This window comes from Diadema antillarum, unplaced genomic scaffold, assembly GCF_040938485.1.
Source record: "Diadema antillarum isolate AM-2024a unplaced genomic scaffold, OU_Dant_1.0 seq00000484_RagTag, whole genome shotgun sequence".
Taxonomy (NCBI): Eukaryota; Metazoa; Echinodermata; class Echinoidea; order Diadematoida; family Diadematidae; genus Diadema; species Diadema antillarum.
Window position 1 is genome coordinate 1,122,825 of NW_027271447.1, and position 15,732 is coordinate 1,138,556.

The 15,732-nt window shown below is 38.5% G+C and overlaps 1 long non-coding RNA gene across 1 annotated transcript; it reads right to left on the minus strand.

Moving 5' to 3' along the window:
• Positions 1-2,085: 2,085 nt before the first annotated feature.
• LOC139733593 (uncharacterized) lies at positions 2,086-4,266 on the minus strand. Its single transcript, XR_011711109.1, has 3 exons — positions 4,165-4,266; positions 2,746-2,793; positions 2,086-2,196 (listed from the first exon to the last, which is right to left on the minus strand). It is a non-coding gene; the product is annotated as an uncharacterized lncRNA (long non-coding RNA).
• Positions 4,267-15,732: the final 11,466 nt, after the last annotated feature.

The window sequence follows — 15,732 nt, forward strand, 5'->3', positions numbered from 1 at the left end:
ATTGTTTCTGTACTCTATAACAATGAAAGTGTCATGGTTTTTAGGTCCTCACAACAAGGTACCCCCATACATCAAATTCACATTTGACATTTCTGCATGTACTGTATATACAACTGTAAACATATAAACTAAGCCCCGTTTTAATAGACCTTGAAGGGGATGGCTAGTAACTGCTCAGTGGGAATCAGTGGGAATGCTGGGGAATGATTGTTGCAATCCTTGTGGGATTCATTAAAGAGTACATTATATATCTATTGTTGTGTGAAAATTATTTGCTTCAGAATGGTCTCATATTCAAGTAATGTGCAGTTTAATGTTTCCAGGTTAGTTTCCAGGCCCGTTAACGATCGACCCGTCACTGTACAGGCATGCTAACCTGGAAACATTAAAAAAAGAAAAAGAAAAAACAAAACAAAACAAAACAAAAACATGGCAGCCCAAGCACTATATCAAATGGGATAGTTTTTCCTTTGACATACCGTAACAGCTAGGATTTGGACAGGACATCACCTAACTGATTTTCTGACCATTAATAAAAAAAAAAATTAATAATTTTCACCAAAATTTGAGATACAAGGTCTTGTCGCCCTAGCGATGATATGTGATATATGCAGAAATGCTGTATCTTCTTCCACCTCTGTGTCTGGGTCTCTGACTATTTATAGGTGACATAGTGATATGGCTCCATGTTATGCCAAGATGCAAACAAACTATTTTCCTTCATAGCTGGGTATGATGATGACTGTGTCACTGTCATGTGATCAGCTTTGGGTCGATGAGCGAGGAGAGCGTCACAGAAACCTGGAGAAGAAACAAAAAAAAAATATGTATTGAAGAGGATGTCTACCTTGAAGATCAGTTTGTGTGAATAGAAGAAGAAAACGTACATTTACTGAAACAGGAGAGTGAAAGTAAAACTGAAGACAGTTATGATTTTGAAAGTTGTGATCAATTAAACACAAAATTGCATATATCCCAGATGTCACACCTGGGCTGATCCCAAAACTGGTCCGTACCTTGAAATATTAAACAATTTTCAATTTCCCATCAATTAAATTTCAAACTGTACATGCACAAAACATGTTTCCAGATGTGGGCATTAAAGGGATAGTACAGTTTTGGTGGAGATGAGAATTGGGTTTTTAACTTTTTGCGAGATACCAAGAAAACACTTATGATATAGTACAGAACATACCATTTTAAGAGGAATTCAAAGTTTATTTGATGAAAATCGGGTTTGGAATGACTGAAATATCAAAAAAACAAAGTAAAACAAAGCGATCGTAATAAAGTGTGGGTCCCACACTTTATTAGAATCGTTCTTTTTTTATATCTCAGCCATTTCAAAACCAATTTTCATCAAATAAACATTGAATTCCTCATAGAATTACATGCTCTTTCACATTTTATAAGAAGTTTCTCATTATATCACCAAAAAATGTTAAAAACCTGAAATTAGGTCTCAACCATAACTGTAGATCAAACAGCAAAACGGCCAGCTAGATGGCGGTAGAGTGATCACTTGTCTCTTACATTTTGATTTTACGCTGTTATATATCAGCTAGCATAGTCTCACTAGGATCACAACGTGCAGAGGTAGCAATCATCTTTTTTTTCCCCCTTAACAATCTATCAGAACTATTTGTGCTTGTTTTTTTAAACTATTTTTTCCCCAATGTAGATAAGTGAGTATAAGAAATATGAGAAAATGATGATAAATAACGTCCAGTGGCCGTACTCAGCTGCATTTACATATGATGTACAGCTGTGCCTTGGAGAGGACATTTAGAAGAGCTGGTGAAAATATAGCAAACCCTCATACCCAGGAGACTATGGCTAGTCTGGTTTGACAACTTGACTGCACAAATATATCCACAAAATCAAGACATAAGTCATGTAATAATACAATGTTATCTGTACTTTTATGTACACTGCTGGAAATAAATGTCATTGAACAACAATAAGACTTTTAATGACACAACACCTGCACAGCACCTGAATGCATATGAAATCTCTAGCACATACTGCCCTTACTTCTCGACATGGTGCAACAACAGAGGGCGCCTCATCGGTGCCGTTCACCAGCTCCATCTCAAACTTCCCCCCGTCCCTTCGTGGCTCCAGTACGGCGGACTGTGGGCACAGCCTCAGCTGTATTGTGGAGGTGGCATGGTCGAAGGTAATCACTTCTCCCTCCTGCCAAAAGAAAAGACCAATAAGTGACCAGCACATTGGGATGCATGGTAGCACTTTGGAAGTATAGGAGTGGGCCTTTGGAATGCAGTGCACAAAAACAGAGCAGTCCTACAGGAGAAAAAACCTACTCGTGGCCTGAGATCAGACTTACCCGGTATTAGCAAAGCGAATCTTTTGACATCATTCACTTAAAATATTCTGCACCAGAATGGTATGGTAAATACTAAATGTTGTAACTTTTAAAAAGGTAACAAAGTCTGCAGGAAAAAACAAAACAAAACTAAATGACATGGATATGTCATGTAATGATGGCGGCATGAATGTCTTAGTATTCTGGTTGACTGATATCCATAGTGGAATTGCTGTTGTAATCTAAAGCATGACATACAAGTATAATGTTGGGTAGAATAACACTTCCTCCATGTTTGGATTTCTCCTTAGATGAAAAGTTACACCAGATCACCTTTTCAGGAAAGAAGAAACAAAAATTGCTAGATGAATTGTTATCATACATACTGCAGTTAAGTGACATTTGCTTGTTCAACTTACTTTGAATGCAGATACCTCAGGTGTGTAGATAGAGGATAATTCCAGGATCTAATGAAAGGGAGAAGTTATAGAATAAAAAAACTGTTATTACACAAATACACACACACACACACACTTGCTTGAACACATGGTCTTTATATTCATCCCAAGATTCCCCCACTTTACAGCACACTTGCATTTTGAATTGATACACAAAAATAGATATGCTGAATAAAAAAATATGCATTTATAAGTCTATTTAAAATGATGAGAAACCGGCAACTGCAGTAACATGCCTATAATGTGTAGATCCCATGCTTTTTCCCCAGTGACTTGAAAACGTCCACTGAATGTCATGATATCAAAACAGCTCATAAATAGTTTGTTGGTCATGTGGGTATTCAAAAAAAGAAAGATCTGAAGAAACTCATGACATCTGACATCTGTTTAACGTAATCAACTCCATAAACATGTATTCATAACAGGCAACTACTTTGCTGCATAAAGTGAAAATAGAGTGCGACCCATCACTATGAAAGTCTGTCTACGTTGCCAAGCATCAATAGTTTAGCATTAACTTCTCAAGTCCAAAAAGCCTTTTAATGATGCATCATCTGTCGTGCATCATAAAGAGGATTTCATGGTAATGGTGGTGAAGATAGCTAGCTATTAGCAGTCATTAGATTTGATCAGTTTTGATTAAAACATCAGCACTGATGTTAAGATGCAGTGAAAAATGCAGCAGACTAATCATTCAAACTCAATGGATCACTACGTCTACAGCAGACAACAAATGAAGACTGACAAAACAGAAATGTGCTTTGTGGGACTTAATTGGGTAGTATACAGCTAAGAAACTCTAGATCTACTACTCAGGTACACTGCACAGTACTGTGTACGTTATGATTTTCGCGTACATAAATTTTCGCGAAATGCCGCTGTCACACATTTTCACGAGTGGTTAAATTCGCGATTGGGGGACCAGAGAAAATATGAAGAGGCAAAGAAAGTGTTAATTTTCAACTTACTAGCAAATAAGAATGATACTAGTTATACACTGTATGAAAAAGACTTGCCAAACTCTGCGAACTAGTAAGTTAGAATTCAACATTTTTGAAGTGGTTAAGTCCATCGCGCTAGATTTCTGACGAGTGGTCCCCTAGATTTCTGACGAGTGGTCCCCTTGCAATAATGGATTGGCTCTCTACAGTATTCGTAAGTAGACGTGGACGTGCGTAAACAAGCTTAGCCAGTATGGTCTGTTCGGTAAGCCGTGACATGGTACTAGTACTGAAATGTTCGTATCATCAAGGCAAGGGATTCATTTTGGAAGGTAATATTTTCGTGTGTTGTTAATTTCGCGAATAACTACCAACTCGCGAAATTCGTGAAAATAAAACCCCTGCGAAATATATAGCGTATACAGTATCACATAGTCACCTTGTATGCAATAGTGTCGCCTGGTCGAGGAGCACCAAGGAGTGGAGGAAAGCTCGAATAATCTCTGGCTTCAGGAGCACCTTCAGCTCTGGCTGATGTCTGGAAGTAAAATATCAGATGTTCAATTCGTAAGTAAGTGGTAGAGAAAGCTTTTAGGGTTTTTAGATGTTAAGACTTTGTGAATAATGCTTCAGTCCTTTTCAGTGTATTTGAGCTAGTAACATTGACAAACATTCTTGGTAAACTGAATGCAGAATAGTCTAGTAGGAGAAAGGGGTTCCCATGCACCCCAAACATATATTTTTTTAATCTACTTCATCTAGACCAGTTTTGTGCATAGATTTCAAAAATGCAATGTTAACAGGTCAAAGCGTGTCCCATAGTGGTCAAAAATCCGTTTCCATGGTAACGCATGGTGAAAATGTCAGTATCTCATAAAAATACATGTAACCTTTGATAGAATTGTTCAATTATCATGGCTTTGGTATCAAATTAAAGAAAATTAAATTATCTATATGATGATACCAATTGTGTAGGGGGTTATACCAACCTTCATCTTAATTTTGAGGCCAGAATACAATTTTTTCACATTTTTTAGCAAAAATGCAATTTTACTATAAAACTTATCTATCTCTATATCATACTAAAACATATTCATTTTTTTTAATATTCTTCAAAATTATACTGAATATGTATGAAATACAATGTGAAAATTTCATAGATATTGCTCAAATAATAAGAAAGTTACGGCCATCCAAAGTTGACATTCAAGCATGTCAAGAATGTGCAGGTGGGAGTGTGATGTACGCCCTCTATTGTTGAATAATCTCATTTAACCATTTCAGTCATCATAGTTTGGTTCCAAAAGCATGAGAATGAAGTTGGATATGATAAAGTGGGTCATCTAGACCAGTTTTGTGGGTAGAATTTAAAAAAAAAATGCATTAACAGGTCAAAGAGTGTCCCATGGTGGCAAAAAAAAAAAAATATGTTACCAAGGCAACGCATGGTGGAAATGTCAGAATCTCCTTAAAATGTAATATTTGATACAATTGTTCACTTATCATGATTTAAATGTCAAATTTAAATGAAGAGTATTAAATTCTTTGAATGATATACCAATCATCACACGAAATTTATACTAATCTTCATATCAATTTTGAGGTCAGGGTAGTAGTTTTTGCAGCGCGCTGCTGGGGGGGGGGGGGGGGGGGGGGGGCCGAGAAAAAAATCATTGGTTCACATAGGAGTACAGTACAGTACTAGTATACTATTCGGGTATACGGTGCACGTTTTCGATCGAGGGCATGCGAATAGCTTGAATCGAAGAATATGATTTCGTAATACTGGGGCCCTGTTTAAAATTGATTATATACTAGTAGTTGATTTCAACTGTAAGTCTATAGAGCAGGGAATTGAGGCTGAATTTTGGGGTCAACTGGCAACTATCGTATAACAAACAAATTTTGTATTTGAAAGTATACATGTATGTCTTAACAAACTTACCAGTAAAATTTACCCAGAAGTTCTGCTTCGGAACATGCCGAAATGACATCATCAACATGGCCACCCCACAAACCAGATAAATGAATGGGAATTTTAGGATACCTCAAGTGTTCATTATACAACTGACATTAAAGGGTGTGTACAGTTCTGGTCGAGGTGAAGATCTAGCTTTTAACGTTTTGCGAGATATTCAGAAAACATTCTATAAGATGTCAAAGAGCATGCAGTTCTAAGGGGTATCAAAAGTTTATTAGATGAAAATCGGTTTTGAAATGGCTGAGATATCCAAAGACAAAGTGAAACAAAGAGATCCTAATAAAGTTGTGGCATGTCACATTTTATTATTAGCACTTTTTTTGATATCTCAGCCATTTGAAAACCAATTTTCATCAAATAAACGTTGAATCCTTAAAATTCCATGCTCTTTTATATTTCATAAGAGGCTTTTCATTACCTCACTTAGGAATGTTCAAAACATGAATCCCTACCTCAACCTGTACTGTACAGTCCCTTTAATCATGAGATAAGTTTCTAGTGTATGTATTTCTTATTTCCTGCCTTTCTTCAAACAAAATTGGGCACATTATTGTGACCCCTTTTTCAAAAAATTTGAGCCCAAATTAGGTCATTGCCATTACAACACAGCTGTCCAGAAATCACAATTTTCATTATCAGTGGTGTATTATATTATATATTCCATCTCAGTAGCTGGATTTTCATTTTGAAAATGAAATCTGTGCCCAAATTAGGTCATTTCTATGGAAACTTTATGCTAAAAATGTTTTTCTCAAACAAAAAACAATGCAACACCTTCTCAACGTTAAACACCATTTTAAATTTACATAAGTATGCAAATTCATAGCTATTTAATAGACTGGACTTGAGACCTAACCTGTTAGAGACCATAGCTACCATTGTTACACTCAAACTTGCCTGTAGCCATTATAACACAGCTGTCCAGAAATCACAATTTTCATTGTTAGTGGTGTATTATATTATATATTCCATCCCAGTAGATGGATTTTTTGTTTTTGTTTTGTTTTGCATTTGGCACAAGCTGACATTTTGTTCAAGTCAATTATGCACAGAACATAGATTAAGTCAATTTCTCATAAAATGAGACAATCCTCTACCTTCGCCCCCAATCCCAATAAAAATGGTTATAGTTCATGCCTTTTCCTTTCTTGCAGTCCTGTAGGGTGTTTCAACAAACTTTTCATTGGTTTCAGTTTCACTTCACTGGTTTCAGTCTCGCTATCTCACTTTTCTGATTGGTATGTTTCAGTCACGAGGACTTGGTAAGTGAAACTGGAAACACTAAGTTGCACTGATCTCACTGAAATCAATGTTGGTGAAACGGGTCCTGCATGAACTTCTGTACGATACCAGAGCAAGCTCATTATACTCGATGGACTACTACAACAAATACTGTACTTCTGAAAGAAATGAAGCACTGTTAACAGACACCTGATGCACATTTTGTCATAGATCACATTAGTCCAGTCAAAATAGGGTTTAACCCAAGACTAATTGCAACAGTAGGAATTCCACTGCAGTGCTATACTTGTTATTATGGGCTCCTAAACACCATACTAAAAGTCCCAAGAAATCCAGTGGGGCTAAGTTAGTTTGCAGGCACAAACCCTTGTTGGTCGTAGAGGAGTCTGCGCCAAGACTACTATATGCACCACCTCGGCACTGTCCCATAGGCCCTGTGTTGTAGCTTCTCCCAACAAGTTGTTGGGAGAGGCTGCAGTGCAGTTTTGCGTGTATTAGTCTTGGCACATGCAGACTCCTAATACGACCAACAAGGGTTTGTGCCTGCAAACTAGGGCTAAGTGGCTAAATTTCCATAATATGCAGATTAGCTCCTATTATGATAAAAATACAGTGTTTCCATGAAAAATAGGTTTCTAGTTTTCAGATTGGAACACCAAAAGTGTTGAAACTTATGTTTACAATGTCACTAGTGCGATGCAAACATTTCACCATGTACATACAATTTGTAGTCTGGGCCTCATTTGCATAATATGCAAAGGGTTCCGAGCCAACGGAATATTCTGATGCATCAAAGTGCCCGACATGAGCATATCAAGAGTGTTCAAATATGATATTTCATTTTCTCTTCACCAAAAACAAACTTTACAGCATTAGTAAACTAGCATGAATTATTATTATAAGATTAGAGTTTGTTATCAGACAGATAATGATAGCTTATCCATTAATGTTACGTGGAATCAAAGTACGAAATTAAACAAGTGTCAACATCTATAATTTGTCTACGGTAATTTTTTAATGAATGAACTCTATTTGGAGGGTGGTTTGTTTGAATCTTGATGATTAAGCTCTTGCATCCTTGAGGGTTTTGAGATATTGAACAAAGGAAACCCTGTGGGTAGTGCCCAAAGTTACCCTAGTCGAGCATAATTATCCCATGACCATTAATTTACAACACATGCATCAACCAACACGATTTCCGTTGTTCTAAGCGTACAAGATTTTATTCTAAAGTCGTTTCGCCGTCTAGCAAAGACTTTGTTATTTCCATGAAATACAATTGGCATTGACAGCGGAGACATTTTTCTACAGTGTGTACATCTTTAAAAAGTGGTGCACAGTCAAAGTGGCTCGCATGCAGGGAGGTACCCGAATATATCCCTATACCCTCACCGCCCGGGACAAAACATATACACACGTGAACACAGCTGTTTGAAGCGAAAAAAAAGAACCTCTGTGCATAACGTCCTATTCATTTCATTTCCATTAAAATTCAGTGGAAGTTCTCGAAGAATTGTTGTTCTACAATATCTTGGTATAAGGTGAAAATGGTTCACATACGAAGACAACCACGTGGAGGGTGCCCAAAATTACCCCACCCAAAGACAGTCGAAGACATGCAATAATCATGTACCAGCGCAAATACATGAATATGTTCTATGGATACATGCCTTTAAACAGTCCTGCTGGTCCTCTAGCCCAGAAACTTTTATTTAATGAAATTCAATGGAGTCAACAGACGATGTATTGCTCTGTAATTTTTACTTACTCTGACATAGTTAAAGTGGTTATCATTCGAAGGGAGCCTACTATATGGGAAGTGCACACATTAATTGCCTCTATACATGACCTTTGTAACGCAAATATCAATGCAATTATAGTATATAGGCCTACAGTCGTTCCAAAAGTGCATGTCTAAAAAAAAAAGGTAGTTCCTTGAGTTTTAGGACTATCACTTGAGTTTTGTGATTATGTATAATCATCGTATGGTGCTATAATCATTGTACATTCTTCTCATTCGACATAATTTTACGCACCTCATTTTCTGTTACCAAGAAAGTGATGTCTATTTGTTCTTGTCGAAAAATGAAATAGAAATTGAATTGAATCCTATTGAATTGGATTCCTGCCATATCAGGACACTTTTTTTCTATAAAAACTGCCGGGGTAGAGATAAAATAACAGCATTGATCCATAATATCTATGCAGTCTAAAGGGTTCACTTGCAGAGACCACCTTGTGGGAGGTGCTCAAACTAATCCTAAAGGCAATGAAAAACATGCAGTATACACTGTACAACCGCGAAAAATGTTCCATGGTTACATGCCTCTGAAAAGCTCTTCCGCCTGTGTAGCACATAATTGCTTTCGTAAAATGCAATTAATGTGATATAGGAGACGTTGCTTTACAATATCTATTTTGTCAAGCCCTTGGGAAGTGCCCAGATCACCCCTGCCCTGACCGTCGTGGTCCCAAAACAGATTAACAAAACATACAGTATATGCCACAGTAAACTCACTTGTACATGCATGTAAAGTCGTTGCCGAGTGGTAAATAAAGACACTTTACTTTTCATGATTTTTAAATGGTATAGAGACACTGCTTTACAATCACCATAGTCAAAGAGGTGCACATTCAAAGGCAACAGAGTGGGATTTGTTCAAAACCATCCAAACCCCAGGGCAATATAGGAAACATGCACCAGCATATAGCACAAATATGTTTCATTTTACCATGCCTTCATATTGTCGTTACGGTTGTACAGCGATTGCCCTTTTGTTTGTATGAAATGCAATATAATTACAAAGAGTAAAAATGCTCTTCATTAACTATGTTGTTAAAAGGGTCAACATTCAAAAGCAATCCCCCGGAAAGTGTCCAAAATAAACACCGCCGCTCAAGCCCCGTAATTACATCACACGGATACTATGAACGCAAATACCGACGTTCTTTCGTGCATGATTTTAGAAGTAGTTCCAGCAATACAGCTACACACTTTTATATCAATAGATGTCGTGGAAATGATAGGAGAAGCATTGCTTCAAAATATCTGTTTAGGGACAGTAAATGCCAATCCTGTTGGATGTGCCCCAATTGATTTATGGCAGATTTCTTTGACTGATCCCGGTCTGATCCGTACAATAAAGATTCTCACCAAAACTTTCGTCCTATCACAAGCAAGCTTGCTTATTTCTCCACAATAGAGGGCGCGCATCATCATCCATCTGGAAATTCTTGACCAATTCTTGACAGGTGTCAATGTCAACTTTGGATGGCCGTAACTTTCTTGTCATTTGAGCAATATCTACGAATTTTTCACATTTTATTACATGCATATTTGGTATAATTTTGAAGAATATTCAAACAAATTGAGTTTGTTTTGGTATGATTTAGAGATAGATTAGTATTATGGTAAAAATGCATTTTTGCTAAAAAATAAGAAAAAATTGAATTCTAGCCTCAAAATTAATATGAAGATTGGTATAACCCCCTACATAATTGGTATCATCATATAGATAATTTAATTTTCTTTAATTTGATACCAAAGCCATGATAATTGAACAATTTTATCAAAGGTTACATGTATTTTTATGAGATACTGACATTTTCACCATGCGTTACCATGGAAACGGATTTTTGACCACTATGGGACACGCTTTGACCTGTTAACATTGCATTTTTGAAATCTATGCACAAAATTGGTCTAGATGAAGTAGATTAAAAAAATATATGTTTGGGGTGCATGGGAACCCCCCTTTCCGACTGCACTAGAAGAAGCACATGTAATGTCTAATACCAAGATAGAAGTATTAAAATATTGGCATGTCCTATCATATTTTGTGACACACGCGTGCATGTCTGCATGGTTGTATGTGGTACCACATGGGACCAACTTTCAGAGGGGCAAGTAAATGTAAAGATTTCCACTACAAATTGATTTCTACAATTTTCCTTATTCATGTTGCTCTATTTAGAGCCTAGCAACGGCGTAGCCAGGATTTCATCTTAGGGGGGGCGGTTAGTCTGCGAGGGAGCGAAGCGACCGAGCCCGAGCGAGCGGAGCGAGCGAGGGGGGGAGGGTGTGGGAAGGTGGTGTCCCCCCTCCCACGGTAAGAACTTTTTGCATTTGGATGTTGTAAATGGTGCAATTTGATGCATGTTTTTGCGCGTTTTATCGACGTGAAACAGTCCCACTTGTTTATGGTAGCAGTTTATTTTGATGTACATTATCATTGAACAATTTGACTATAAAATGGCATAATTTAGATACACTTCTTGTATCAATTCTTGTCACTGAATATCCTGAACACGACTGAACCCAAGCGAGAGGAGCGAGCGAGGGGGTGTGGGAGGGGGGTGTCATTTTGATGTTGCAAAAGGGTGCAATATGATACATGTTTTTGCGCGTTTTATCGACGTGAAACAGTCCCACTTGTTTATGGTAGCAGTTTATTTTGATGTAGATTATTATTTAACAATTTGCCTATAAAATGGTATAATTTAGATACACTTCTTGAATTAATTCTTTTTACTGAATATTATGAACACGACTGAACCTGAGCGAGCGGAGCGAGCGTGGGGGTAGGGGAGGGCGTGGGAGGGGGTGTCCCCCCTCCCACAGTAAGAACTTTTTGCATTTTGATGTTGCAAATGGTGCAATTTGATGCATGTTTTTGCGTGTTTTATCGACGTGAAACAGTCCCACTTGTTTAAGGTAGCAGTATATTTTAGTGTAGATTATTATTGAACAATTTGCCTATAAAATGGTATAATTTAAATACACTTCTTGTATTAATTCTTTTCACTGAATATCATGAATGCGACTGAACCCGAGCGAGCGAGGGGGTAGGGGAGGGTGTGGGAGGGGGTGTCCCCCTCCCACAGTAAGAACTTTTTGCATTTTGATGTTGCAAATGGTGCAATTTGATGCATGTTTTTGCGCGTTTTATCGACGTGAAACAGTCCCACTTGTTTAAGGTAGCAGTATATTTTAGTGTAGATTATTATTGAACAATTTGCCTATAAAATGGTATAATTTAAGTACACTTCTTGTATTAATTCTGTTCACTGAATATCATGAACGCGACTGAACCCGAGCGAGCGGAGCGAGCGAGGGGGTAGGGGAGGGTGTGGGAGGGGGTGTCCCCCTCCCACGGTAAGAACTTTTTGCATTTTGATTTTGCAAATGGTGCAATTTGATGCATGTTTTTGCTCGTTTTATCGACGTGAAACAGTCCCATTTGTTTAAGGTAGCAGTATATTTTAGTGTAGATTATTATTGAACAATTTGCCTATAAAATGGTATAATTTAAATACACTTCTTGTATTAATTCTTTTCACTGAATATCATGAACGCGACTGAACCCGAGCGAGCGGAGCGAGCGAGGGGGGAGGGGAGGGTGTGGGAGGGGGGTGTCCCCCCTCCCACGGTAAGAACTTTTTGCATTTTGATGTTGCAAATGGTGCAATTTGATGCATGTTTTTGCGTGTTTTATCGACGTGAAACAGTCCCACTTGTTTAAGGTAGCAGTATATTTTAGTGTAGATTATTATTGAACAATTTGCCTATAAAATGGTATAATTTAAATACACTTCTTGTAGTAATTCTTTTCACTGAATATCATGAACGCGACTGAACCCGAGCGAGCAGAGCGAGCGAGGGGGTAGGGGAGGGTGTGGGAGGGGGTGTCCCCCTCCCACAGTAAGAACTTTTTGCATTTTGATGTTGCAAATGGTGCAATTTGATGCATGTTTTTGCGCGTTTTATCGACGTGAAATAGTCCCACTTGTTTATGGTAGCAGTTTATTTTGATGTAGATTATTATTTAATAATTTGCCTATAAAATGGTATAATTTAGATACACTTCTTGTATTAATTCTTTTCACTGAATATTATGAACGCGACTGAACCCGAGCGAGCGGAGCGAGCGTGGGGGTAGGGGAGGGCGTGGGAGGGGGTGTCCCCCTCCCACAGTAAGAACTTTTTGCATTTTGATGTTGCAAATGGTGCAATTTGATGCATGTTTTTGCGCGTTTTATCAACGTGAAACAGTCCCACTTGTTTAAGGTAGCAGTATATTTTAGTGTAGATTATTATTGAACAATTTGCCTATAAAATGGTATAATTTAGTACACTTCTTGTATTAATTCTTTTCACTGAATATCATGAACGCGACTGAACCCGAGCGAGCGGAGCGAGCGAGGGGGTGTCCCCCTCCCACAGTAAGAACTTTTTGCATTTTGATGTTGCAAATGGTGCAATTTGATGCATGTTTTGCTCGTTTTATCGACGTGAAACAGTCCCATTTGTTTAAGGTAGCAGTATATTTTAGTGTAGATTATTATTGAACAATTTGCCTATAAAATGGTATAATTTAAATACACTTCTTGTATTAATTCTTTTCACTGAATATTATGAACGCGACTGAACCTGAGCAGGCGGAGCGAGCGAGGGGGTAGGGGAGGGTGTGGGAGGGGGGTGTTCCCCCTCCCACAGTAAGAACTTTTTGCATTTTGATGTTGCAAATGGTGCAATTTGATGCATGTTTTTGCGCGTTTTATCGACGTGAAACAGTCCCACTTGTTTAAGGTAGCAGTATATTTTAGTGTAGATTATTATTGAACAATTTGCCTATAAAATGGTATAATTTAAGTACACTTCTTGTATTAATTCTTTTCACTGAATATCATGAACGCGACTGAACCCGAGCGAGCGGAGCGAGCGAGGGGGGAGGGGAGGGTGTGGGAGGGGGTGTACCCCCTCCCACGGTAAGAACTTTTTGCATTTTGATTTTGCAAATGGTGCAATTTGATGCATGTTTTGCTCGTTTTATCGACGTGAAACAGTCCCATTTGTTTAAGGTAGCAGTATATTTTAGTGTAGATTATTATTGAACAATTTGCCTATAAAATGGTATAATTTAAATACACTTCTTGTATTAATTCTTTTCACTGAATATCATGAACGCGACTGAACCCGAGCGAGCGGAGCGAGCGAGGGGGGAGGGGAGGGTGTGGGAGGGGGGTGTCCCCCCTCCCACGGTAAGAACTTTTTGCATTTTGATTTTGCAAATGGTGCAATTTGAAGCATGTTTTTGCGCGTTTTATCGACGTGAAACAGTCCCACTTGTTTAAGGTTGCAGTATATTTTAGTGTAGAATTATTGTTATTATTGAACAATTTGCCTATAAAATGGTATAATTCAAATACACTGGTCTTCTTGTATTAATTCTGACACTGAATATCATGAACGCTGTCTGTTCAGCAATCAAACAGAAAAAGCATGCACACAAGGGTGTAGATAGGGGCATATCCCCTCCCACACGAAGGTGATTTTGCGTTTTCAGACCTGAAATTCAGCGATCTGGTGCAACTTTTTGGTGCAATACTTTTTCATCAAAGTGTTAAAATCACAGAATTTAGTTCTTATTCCGAATGTGCACCATATGTATGTATAAAGTCTAGTGAGGTAAGAGCTTAGGGGAAGGGGGATTCCCCCTCCCGCTCGCGGAGCTTTTGCGTTTTTAGAATTGAAATAAAGCGATCTGGGTATAGCCACAGTCTACTTCTTTGCATGGCGGGGGGGGGGGGGGGGGGGGGGGGGGGGCGAGCAGGGAGAAGGCGTGGGCGAGTGTTATCTCCACCCTTCCCTTCCGATGGAGCTTTTATCTTTTTAAGGTTGAAATTGAGATATCTCGTATACGCATATTTGATGGAAGCAACATTTGGGAAATTACAAAAAAAAAAAAAAAAAAACTGATGAGGGTGGGGGGGGGGGGGCTGAGGGAGGAAAGGGTCGATTAAAAGGGGAAAATTCCCCTTATACATGAGGGAACCTTCAGTTTTCGGAATATAAGTCTTGTGCACTCAGAATTATTCAGAATATTTTTGTAAATCTAAAAAGTGTACTTAGCTAGGGAAAGAGGCACAGAGGGGGAGGGTTTGGGAGGGGGATACCCCCTCCCAAGCACGAGAGATTTTGCATATTTTGAATTGAAATTCAACGATCTGGTGCTCACTTTGAGTGAAATATTAAAAAAATATATCTTATTTGATGAAAGGTTGCAAAGGAGACCCGCTTCATGTGCATGCATACACTATACACGCATTTTTTTTTTCCGCCTCCCAAATCCCCGGTCCAAATCTTAGGGGGGGCGACCGCCCCCATCGCCCCCCCCTGGCTACGCCAGTGGAGCCTAGTAGCATGCAGGTCCACAAAACGTCCTGGGATATATTCCAATACAATGTGTATATACACCAAGTGTGTATATTCATGAAAGCACACAGATCACTGAGAACATGCATTTGGCTTTCCCAGAAGAAACAAAACATGCATCTAGGTACATCTCCACTCTGGGCAATGGGTAGTTTCTGTGTTTATATCATGTATGATTGCTACGATCAGTACATATTAAGATTATCTGATGTAACTCTACATTCCATGTCTACAACATGTTCACTTCACTGCTTGTTTTACACAATATTCACTAACAACAACACCATTCGAACTTTCATGAAAGGTACAACTATACAATTGTATCATTCCCAAAATATCTAAATCACTACATGTTGACATTGAAAAGTGATTATGCCCACCTGAGTCAGTTGTGTTTCTGTAGTGGGTAGAGTGGTAGTAGCCTCCTCGAAAGTACAGTTCTGTGGCCTTGCCTGTGTCACGTCACTCCTGTGCGATTCATTCACACTAGATGCTGATCCGTTCTGAATTTCACCATTGACTGGAATTTCACCAGCCATAGGTGTTTGCTCATCCCGAGCCATGGCTGA